Source organism: Rattus norvegicus, chromosome 5 (genome assembly GCF_021556685.1).
Source record: "Rattus norvegicus strain SHRSP/BbbUtx chromosome 5, alternate assembly SHRSP_T2T, whole genome shotgun sequence".
Classification (NCBI taxonomy): Eukaryota; Metazoa; Chordata; class Mammalia; order Rodentia; family Muridae; genus Rattus; species Rattus norvegicus.
In genome coordinates, this window is record NC_141538.1 from 45,488,423 (window position 1) to 45,498,800 (window position 10,378).

Consider the following 10,378-nt stretch of genomic DNA (forward strand, 5'->3'; position numbering starts at 1 on the left):
TCTATCACATTAATTTTAGTTATCTAAAGTTTGCAATATAACACAGAATTGTTCATAAACCATGATGTGTAAAGTATAATGGAATTTTGTAATTAATGAGAAACTGATATTTTCCAGTGCCTTAAGGCATTTACATTGCCACTTATTGAACTAATACCTCTCAATATCTCCTGGCTTTAGAATGTTTCAATTACAAACATTTATGTAAGAAACACCTGAGGGCACAATTTCATAAAAGTCAAAACAAGCATTCAGTTCTAAAACCATAGATTACCCAAAGGACAGGTTACTTAAATATTCCACTCTCATTAATAGACAGGTCATTCTGAAATAAACTAAATAGAAAGATTCTGAAGCTAAATAACACATAAATCAAGTGGATCTAACAGGAATTTACTGATAATTCCACTCAAACAATAAAGATTGCACTTTCTTCTCTATAACATATGAAACTTTCTCCAAGATCAAGTACATATTAGGACACAAAGTAAATCTAGTCTCAACAAGCAGCTGATTGAGACAAACATAGATCCTTACACCCAACCAATGGACTGAAGCTGGGGACCACTGTGATTGAATTAGGGAAAAGCTCGAAGAAATTGAGGAGGAGGGAGACCCCATAGCAAGACCAGAGGGCTCAACTAACCTGGACTCCTGAGATTTCTCAGACATTGAGCCACCAATCAGACAGCATGTATTATTTGATATGAGGCCCTGATACATATACAGCAGAGGACTTCCTGGTCTGGCTCAGTTAGAGAAGATGCATCTAACCTTGAGAGAATTGAGGCCCCAGGGAATGGGGAGGTCTAGTGGGGTAGGACTGGGGACATTCTCTGGGAGATGGAAGGGGAGAAATGTGATGAGAAACTGTAGGAGGGTAGACCTGGAGGGGGAAAATGACCGGGCTGTAAAAAGATAATTAAAAAAATATTTTAGCAAAATTGAATTAAAATTCTGAATGCTACTTGATCATTCAGAAACATATATATATATATGTATATATATATATATAAACAATAAAAATATCAGAAAACACATGAGAACCCAGAATTTAAATAACAACTTACTGAATAAGAATTGAGTGCAGGTAAACATCAAAAATAAAAATCAATAATTCTTAAAATAGAATAAAATTGCAAAATCAATATACCACCATTTCTGGGACACATAAATGTAGTCCTGCACTCCCAAAAGAAAAGTCTAGAGGTAAAAGTGCTTGCATTATATGCTAGAGGAGACATGTATTAATAACTTGATGTTGCACCTGAAGTTTTGGGAAAACATCAGGAAACAACATCCAGAAAAGTACATGAGAAGGGCCATTAAGAGTCACAGCTGAAAATAATCAAACAAAAATGAGAAAGCACAAAGAACAAATGAAATAAGAGTTGGTATTTTGAAAGATTAGCCAAAATTGACAAAGCAAGAGAGTTAAGACGAAAATTAATAAAATTAAACATGACAAGGAAAACATTGCAATGCATACAGAGTAAATTTAGTGATTCATAATCCATACTTTAAAAATTTATATTCCATTATTTATATTCCACAAGACACAGCTATACTTCTTCTAGGCATATAGCCAAAAGATACTCCACATACCATAAGGAGACTTGCTCAACTATGCTCAACTATGTTCAACTATTTTAACAGAAGCCAGAAACTGGAAATAGCCTTGGTGTCCCTCAGCTGAAGAATGGATAAAGAAAATCTGGTACATGAGTACAGTGGAATACTACTCAGCTATTAAAAGCAAAGGCATCATGATATTTGCAGGAAAATGGATTGAACTATAAAATATCATACTTAAATGCACACATGTTATGTACTTACTTATAAATAGACATTAGCAATAAAGTGTAGGATAACCATACTACAGTCCACAGACCCAATGAAGCTATGTAATAAGGAAGGCCCAGGGTAAGATGCATGAATAACATTCAGAAGGGCAAACAAAATTGTCATTGGAGATGGAAAGTGAGAACCATGTGGGAGTGAGAATGAGGAGTGGGAAATGGGATGAGTACCAGTCATGTGCACAGTGGGTATGGGGGAGGACTCAGGGTGAAAACAGCAGTTGATGGGGGGAAATGTCTGGGAGTAGCTGGAGACCTGGGACAGGCAAGATTTCAGGGAGTCTATGGGGATAACTATAATTGAGATTCTTACCAGGAGGGGATAGAAGACTGAAATGGCCACCTCTTTTAACCAGAAAGATAACAAAATAATTAGAATCCTATGAACTCTGAGATGGCTGATAAAGTTCAACAGGATAGGAGAAATGACAGCAGATCAGAGCCCAGAATTTCTTTCATAGTCTATTTAGAATTTCTTAAATTACAACCTGCAAGATAAAATGACATACATATTAAGAACTCAGCAACAAAAGGTAGAATGATTATGATAATATAATTGCATGTATAAGTGGTGTAAGAACAATATAAAAGAATGTAAAAAGAATAATGTATTAGGATTTGTCAATCTTGAAAAGATTGGTTTATACTAGATTACTGCACTATTATTTAATTTAGCAACAAAAGAAGTCTATTAAACAAATTCTTATAAGGTTATAAATACAAATATAACATGTACAATGGTTCCTTAGCCTGAGAAAGTTCTCAGGCCTAGGCTATTTTGCAAGTAATATAATTGACCATTAAAAAGTTAATACTATACTGCTTAAATCGGGGTGATTCAGTGTCAATATGAAACTGAGTATTTCCTTTCCTGCCACGGGCTGTCAGAAACTCACTGAAGTGGACAATGAATGCAAGCACCATACATTCTGTGAGAAATGCATTACCATAGAAGTAGCTGCTGGTGATGAGTGATAGGGTTATATGGTCCAGATCAGTGGTGGGAAAGACAAACAAGGTTTTCCCAAGAAGCAAGGTGATTTGACCCATGGCAGAGTGTGCCTGCAGGTGAGTAAGGGGCATTCTTGCTATAGACCAAGGAGCACCAGAGAAAGTGCAAGTCTGTCTTATGCATTGGGGATGACAATCTGAGTGTTCTAAATGTGGTAATTGTGAAAAACAGGAGAGAAGGATATTCCTGGACTGACAAATATTAGTGTGCCTTACCTGTTGAGACCTAAAAGAGTTAGAGTTAGTAGAATCTGAAAGCTTTTTAATCTCTCTAAAGAAAATGATGTCAGCCAATATGTTGTCAGAAAGCCCTTAAACAAAGAAGATAAGAAGCCCGAAACCAAAGCACCCAAGATTCAGCATCTTGTTACTCCACAACACAAACGCCAACTGAAGAAACAATATAGTAAGAAAAACCACGAGGAGGCAGCAGAATAAACTTTTGGCCAAGAGAACGAAGGAAGCCACAGAAAAGTGCTAGGACCAGTTGCCACGAGACCTGAACTGTCTTTGCCGAGTCTGAGAGCATCTACCTCTGACTCCGAGTCCATTCAAAAATAAGTCATTTACAGTAACAAATATATAATCCTGAAAAAAAAAATCAGGGTCATACACCTGGACTGACTCGGAATTTATCTATTTTCTCTCTAGACACCTTGAAACTGCAAAATGCTGCAGGTCTGACAGCATGCTATTACATTAAGCTTACTTAAGCTGAAATGATTTGTAGGATTTTAGGAATAGGGATAATGGGTTGCTGATAATAAAATCTAAGCTATCTGTACTTAACCACTAACCCTGGGCATACTTTCCTAGTACGCCCATGACAAAATAATATGATCTGGATCTCTTGAACTCATGAACGTTTTTGAAATCTTTATAAAGATATATTTTGATTGCTAGTCAATCAGAGTTGCAAAGCATCCATTCCTGTCCTTTTTCAGCCTCAAACATTCCTCTTGCCTCATTCTTTCTGGAACTGTTCATTGCTGTTCAGGGCTGTCTCCTGGCTTTTTAGGCACTCTTCTGGAGGAAAAGTAATGATCAATTTTACCCAGCAGTGATCTTACCAATGTAACTGGACTTTTGGCTACTTTGTTGGGTTTCTTTTTCTACCACTCCTTTCTACCCCTATTTCACACTTCCAACCCCCAACACTAGAGAGAAAGAAGGCTTGAAGGGAAAGGAGACATTGATAGCACCAGACTACTTCTTTCTGATTAGGGACATCAAGTTCCATAGGGCAAGTTTGTTCTTTGTAGTCAGGGTATCGAACATCTCATTACTTTACAAAAGATCACTTTACACACCACAACAAACCACCACAAAACAAACCCCAATCATCATCATCAGCAGCAGCAGCAACAGCAGCTCTGCCTCTCCAGTGACTCTTCTCTTTTGCCTTCTCTCATACCTGATCCTGTACATTTTCCCCCTCCCCCTTCCCTCACCCACCCAGGTCCCTTCCTCCATCTGCCTCCAGTGTTTGTTTTCTTCCTGTTCTAAGTGGGGTTGAAGCATCCACACTTTGACCTTCCTTTTTGTTAAGCTTCTTATGGTCTATGAGTTGTATCGTGGGTATTCTGAGCCTTTGGGCTAATATCCACTTATCAGTAGTATGTACCTTGTATGTCTTTTAGGGTTTGTGTTACCTCACTTAGAATATTTCAAAGAACCAACTTTTGGTTCTGTTGATTCTTTCTATGGTCCTTTTTGTTTCTACTTGGTTGATTTCAGCTCTGAGTTTGATTATTTCCTGCCTTCTACTCCTCCTGGGTGTATTTACTTCTTTTTGCTCTAGAGCTTTTAGGTGTGCTATCAAGCTGCTGACATATGCTCTTTCCTATTTCTTTCTGCAGGCACTCAGCGCTATGAGTTTTCCTCTTAGCACAGCTTTCATTGTGTCCCATAAGTTTGGGTATGTTGTACCTTCATTTTCATTAAATTCTAAAAAGTTTTTAATTTCTTTCTTTATTTCTTCCTTGACCAGGTTATCTTGAGTAGAGCATTGTTCAATTTCCACGTATATGTGGGCATTCTTCCCTTATTGTTATTGAAGACCAGTTTTAGGCCGTGGTGGTCCGATATCACGCATGGGATAATTTCTATCTTTCTGTACCTGTTGAGGCCCGTTTTTTGACCAATTATATGGTCAATTTTGGAGAAAGTACCATGAGGAGCTGAGAAGAAGGTATATCCTTTTGCTTTAGGATAGAATGTTCTATAAATATCCGTTAAGTCCATTTGGCTCATGACTTCTCTTAGTCTGTCGACATCACTGTTTAATTTCTGTTTCCATGATCTGTCCATTGATGAGAGTGGGGTGTTGAAATCTCCCACTATTATTGTGTGAGGTGCAATGTGTGTTTTGAGCTTTATTAAGGTTTCTTTTACGTATGTAGGTGCCCTTGTATTTGGGGCATAGATATTTAGGATTGAGAGTTCATCTTGGTGGATTTTTCCTTTGATGAATATGAAGTGTCCTTCCTTATCTTTTTTGATGACTTTTAGTTGGAAATTGATTTTATTTGATATTAGAATGGCTACTCCAGCTTGCTTCTTCTGATCATTTGCTTGGAAAGTTGTTTTCCAGCCTTTCACTCTGAGGTAGTGTCTGTCTTTGTCTCTGAGGTGTGTTTCCTGTAGGCAGCAGAATGCAGGGTCCTCGTTGCATATCCAGTTTGTTGATCTATTTCTTTTTATTGGGGAGTTGAGGCCATTGATGTTGAGAGATATTAAGGAATAGTGATTATTGTTTCCCTTTATATTCATATTTGGATGTGAGGTTATGTTTGTGTGCTTTCATTCTCTTTGTTTTGTTGCCAAGACGATTAGTTTCTTGCTTCTTCTAGGGTATAGCTTGCCTCCTTATGTTGGGCTTTACCATTTATTATCCTTTGTAGTGCTGAATTTGTGGAATGATATTGTGTAAATTTGGTTTTCTCATGGAATATCTTGGTTTCTCCATCAATGTTAATTGAGAGTTTTGCTGGATACAGTAACCTGGGCTGGCATTTGTGTTCTCTTAGGGTCTGTATGACATCAGTCCAGGATCTTCTGGCCTTCATAGTTTCTGGCGAGAAGTCTGGTGTGATTCTGATAGGTCTGCCTTTATATGTTACTTGACCTTTTTCCCGTACTGCTTTTAATATTCTTTCTTTATTTTGTGCATTTGGTGTTTTGACTATTATGTGACGGGATGTGTTTTTTTTCTGGTCCAATCTATTTGGAGTTCTGTAGGCTTCTTGTATGCCTATGGGTATCTCTTTTTTTAGGTTAGGGAAGTTTTCTTCTATGATTTTGTTGAAGATATTTACTGGTCCTTTGAGCTGGGAGTCTTCACTCTCTTCTATACCTATTATCCTTAGGTTTGATCTTCTCATTGAGTCCTGGATTTCCTGTATGTTTTGGACCAGTAGCTTTTTCCGCTTTACATTATCTTTGACAGTTGAGTCAATGATTTCTATGGAATCTTCTGCTCCTGAGATTCTCTCTTCCATCTCTTGTATTCTGTTGGTGAAGCTTGTATCTACAGCTCCTTGTCTCTTCTTTTGGTTTTCTATATCCAGGGTTGTTTCCATGTGTTCTTTCTTGATTGCTTCTATTTCCATTTTTAATTCCTTCAACTGTTTGATTGTGTTTTCCTGGAATTCTTTCAGGGATTTTTGCGATTCCTCTCTGTAGGCTTCTACTTGTTTATTAATGTTTTCCTGTGTTTCCCTAAGGGAGTTCTTCACGTCTTTCTTGAAGTCCTCCAGCATCATGATCAAATATGATTTTGAAACTAGATCTTGCTTTTCTGGTGTGTTTGGATATTCCATGTTTGTTTTGGTGGGAGAATTGGGCTCCGATGATGCCATGTAGTCTTGGTTTCTGTTGCTTGTGTTCCTGCGCTTGCCTCTCGCCATCAGATTATCTCTAGTGTTACTTTTTTCTGCTATTTCTGACAGTGGCTAGACTGTCCTATAAGCCTGTGTGTCAGGAGTGCTGTAGACCTGTTTTCCTCTCTTTCAGTCAGTTATGGGGACAGAGTGTTCTGTTTTAGGGCGTGTAGTTTTTCCTCTCTACAGGTCTTCAGCTGTTCCTGTGGGCCTGTGTCTTGAGTTCACCAGGCAGCTTTCTTGCAGCAGAAAATTTGGTCTTACCTGTGGTCCCGAGGCTCAAGGTCGCTCGTGGGGTGCTGCCCACGGGCTCTCTGCAGGGGCAGCAACCAGGAAGACCTGTGCCGCCCCTTCTGGGGGCTTCAGTACACCAGGGTTCCAGATGGCCTTTGGTGTTTTCCTCTGGCGTCCGAGATGTGTGCGCAGAGAACAGTCTCTTCTGGTTTCCCAGGCTTGTCTGCCTCTCTGAAGGTTTGCTCTCCCTCCCACGGGATTTGGGTGCAGAGAACTGTTTATCTGGTCTGTTTCCTTCAGGTTCCGGCGGTGTCTCAGGCAGGGGTCCTGCCGCTCCTGGGCCCTCCCCCACGGGAGCCCAGAGGCCTTATACAGTTTCCTCTTGGGCCAGGGATGTGGGCAGGGGTGGGCAGTGTTGGTGGTGTCTTCCGCTCTGCAGCCTCAGGAGTGCCCACCTGACCAGGCGGTGAGGCCTCTTTCCCAAGGGGTCTGGGAGCAGAGAGCTGCTGCTGGCTGGGATCCGCGGGCGTGGGACCTCCGGCAAACACAGGACGTGCCCGGTCCTAGATGAACTCTGCCTCTGTGTGTCCCGATCTCACCAGGCAGCTCTCTTGCAGCAGACAAGTTGGTCTTACCTGTGGTCCCGAGGCTCAAGTTTGCTTGCGGGGTGTTGCCCACGGGCTCTCTGCGGCGGCAGCAACCAGGAAGACCGAAGTTCTCATTTTTAATAGCTGAATAGTATTTCATTCTATAGATATACCACATTTTCTGTATCCATTTTTCCATTGAGGGACATCTGGCTTGTTTGCCATTTCTGGATATTTTCAATAAGGCTGCTATGAACATAATGAAGTACATGTCCTTGTAATATGGTAGAGCATCTTTTGGGTATATGCCCAGGGGTGGTATAGCTGAGTATTCAGGTAGAACTGAACAATTTTCTGAGGAACCACTAGATTGATTACCAAAGAAGTTGTACCAGCTTGCAATCCCACCAGCAATGGAGAAGTGTTCTTTTTCCTCACATCCTCTCCAACATCTGCAATCAACTGAGCTTTTGATCTTAGCTATTATGATTTGTGTAAGGTGGAATCTCAGACCCATTATGACTTGCATTTCTCTGATGATTAAGGATGTTGAGCATTTCTTTAAGTGCTTCTCAGCCAGTTGAGATATATCTTTTGAGAATTCTGCTTAGCTCTGTACCCCATTTTTAATGGGTAATTTAGTTTTTAGGAATCTAAATACTTGAGTGCTTTACATATTTTAGGTATGAGCTCTCTATCTGATATATGGTTGATAAAGATCTTTTCTCAATCTGTAGGTTCTCTTATTTCTGTTGACAATATCCTTTGCCTTTCAGAAGCTTTTCAGTTTCATGAGCTATCATTAGGCAATTGTTAATTTCTGAGCCTGGACCATTGATGTTCTGCTCAGGAAATTTTCCTCCATGCCAATGTGTTTATGGCTATATCCGACTTTCTCTTCTATTAGATTCAGCATATTTGGTTTTATGTAGAAGTCCTTGATCAACTTGAACTTGAGACTTGTATAGCAGATAAATTCGGATCAATATGCTTCTTCTATATACAAACTGCCAGTGAGACCAACACCATTTGTTTTTGTTTTTGATTTTGTTTTTGTTTTTGTTTTTTTTTTAACTTTTTTTCCTCCAACTTTATTAAATTGGGTATTTCATATTTATATTACAATTGTTATTCCCTTTCCCGGTTTCCAGGCCAACATCCCCAACCCCTCCCCCTCCCCTTCTTCCCTCCATTACCGCCCTCCCCCCAACACTCCCGTTCATTGGGGGTTCTGTCTTGGCAGGAACAACGGCTTCCCCTTCCACTGGTGCTCTTACTAGGCTATTCATTGCTACCTATGCAGTTGGAGGCCAGGGTCAATCCATGTATAGTCTTTGGGTAGTGGCTTAGTCCCTGGAAGCCCTGGTTGGTTGGCATTGTTGTTCATTTGGGTATCTCAAGCCCCTTCAAGCTCTTTCAGTCATTTCTCTGATTTCTTCAACGGCTATCCCGTTCTCAGTACAGTGGTTTGCAGCTGGCATTCACCTATGTATTTGCCATATTCTGGCTGTGTCTCTCAGGAGAGATAAACATCCAGTTCCTGTCAGCCTGCACTTCTTTGCTTCATCCATCTTATCTAGTTTGGCCACATGTGGGGCAGGCTGTGAATGGGCGTTCCTTCAGTCTCTGTTGTAAATTTTGCCTCCCTATCCCCTCCCGAGGGTATTCTCGTTCCCCTTTTAAAGAAGGAGTGAATCATCCACATTTTCGTCATCCTTCTTGAGTTTCAGGTGTTCTGTACATTTAAGGTAATTCGAGCATTTGGGCTAATAGCCACTTATCAATGAGTGCATACCATGTGTGTTTTACTATGATTGGGTTATCTCACTTAGGATGATATTTTTCAGTTCCATCCATTTGACTATGAATTTCATAAAGTCATTTTTTTGATAGCTGAGTAGTATTCCATTTTGTAGAAGTACCACATTTCTGTATCGATTCCTATGTTGAAGGACATCTGGGTTCTTTCCAGCTTTTGGCTACTATAAATAAGGCTGCTATGAACATAGTGGAGCACGTGTCTTTTTTATATGTTAGAGCATCTTTTGGGTATATGCCCGAGAGGTATAGCTGTGCCCTCAAGTAGTTCAATGTCCAGTTTTCTGAGGAAGTTCCAGACTGATTTCCAGAATGCTTGTACCAGTCTGCAATCCCACCATCAATGGAGGAGAGTTCGTCTTTCTCCACATCCTCGCCAGAATCTGCTGTCACCTGAGTTTTTGATCTTAGCCATTCTCACTGGTGTGAGGTGAAATCTCAGGGTTGCTTTGATTTGCATTTCCCTTATGACTAAAGATGTTGAACATTTCTTTAGGTGTTTCTCAGCCATTCAGCATTCCTCAGCTGTGAATTCTTTGTTTAGCTCTGAACCCCATTTTTTAATAGGGTTATTTGTCTCCCTGCAGTCTAACTTCTTGAGTTCTTTGTATATTTTGGATATAAGCCCTCTATCAATTGTAGGATTGGTAAAGTTCTTTTCCCAATCTTTTGGTTGCCGTTTTGTCCTAACCACAGTGTCCTTTGCCTTACAGAAGCTTTGCAGTTTTGTGACATCCCATTTGTCGATTCTTGATCTTAGAGCATAAGCCATTGGTGTTTTGTTCAGAAAATTTTCTCCAGTGCCCATGTGTTTGAGATCCCCCCCCCTTTTTCTTCTATTAGTTTGAGTGTATCTGGTGTGATGTGGAGGTCCTTGATCCACTTGGACATAGATTTTTTTCCCCACTGTATGGTTTTGTCTTCTTGTTAAAGATCAAGTGATCATAGGTATGTGAGTTTATTGACCTGTCTATATACCAATACTATG

The 10,378-nt window shown here is 40.0% G+C and overlaps 1 pseudogene; it reads left to right on the plus strand.

Annotated features, from left to right (window-relative positions):
- The first annotated feature begins 2,708 nt into the window (after positions 1-2,708).
- Positions 2,709-3,431, plus strand: Rps6-ps1 (ribosomal protein S6, pseudogene 1; annotated as a pseudogene).
- The last annotated feature ends 6,947 nt before the right edge of the window (positions 3,432-10,378 follow it).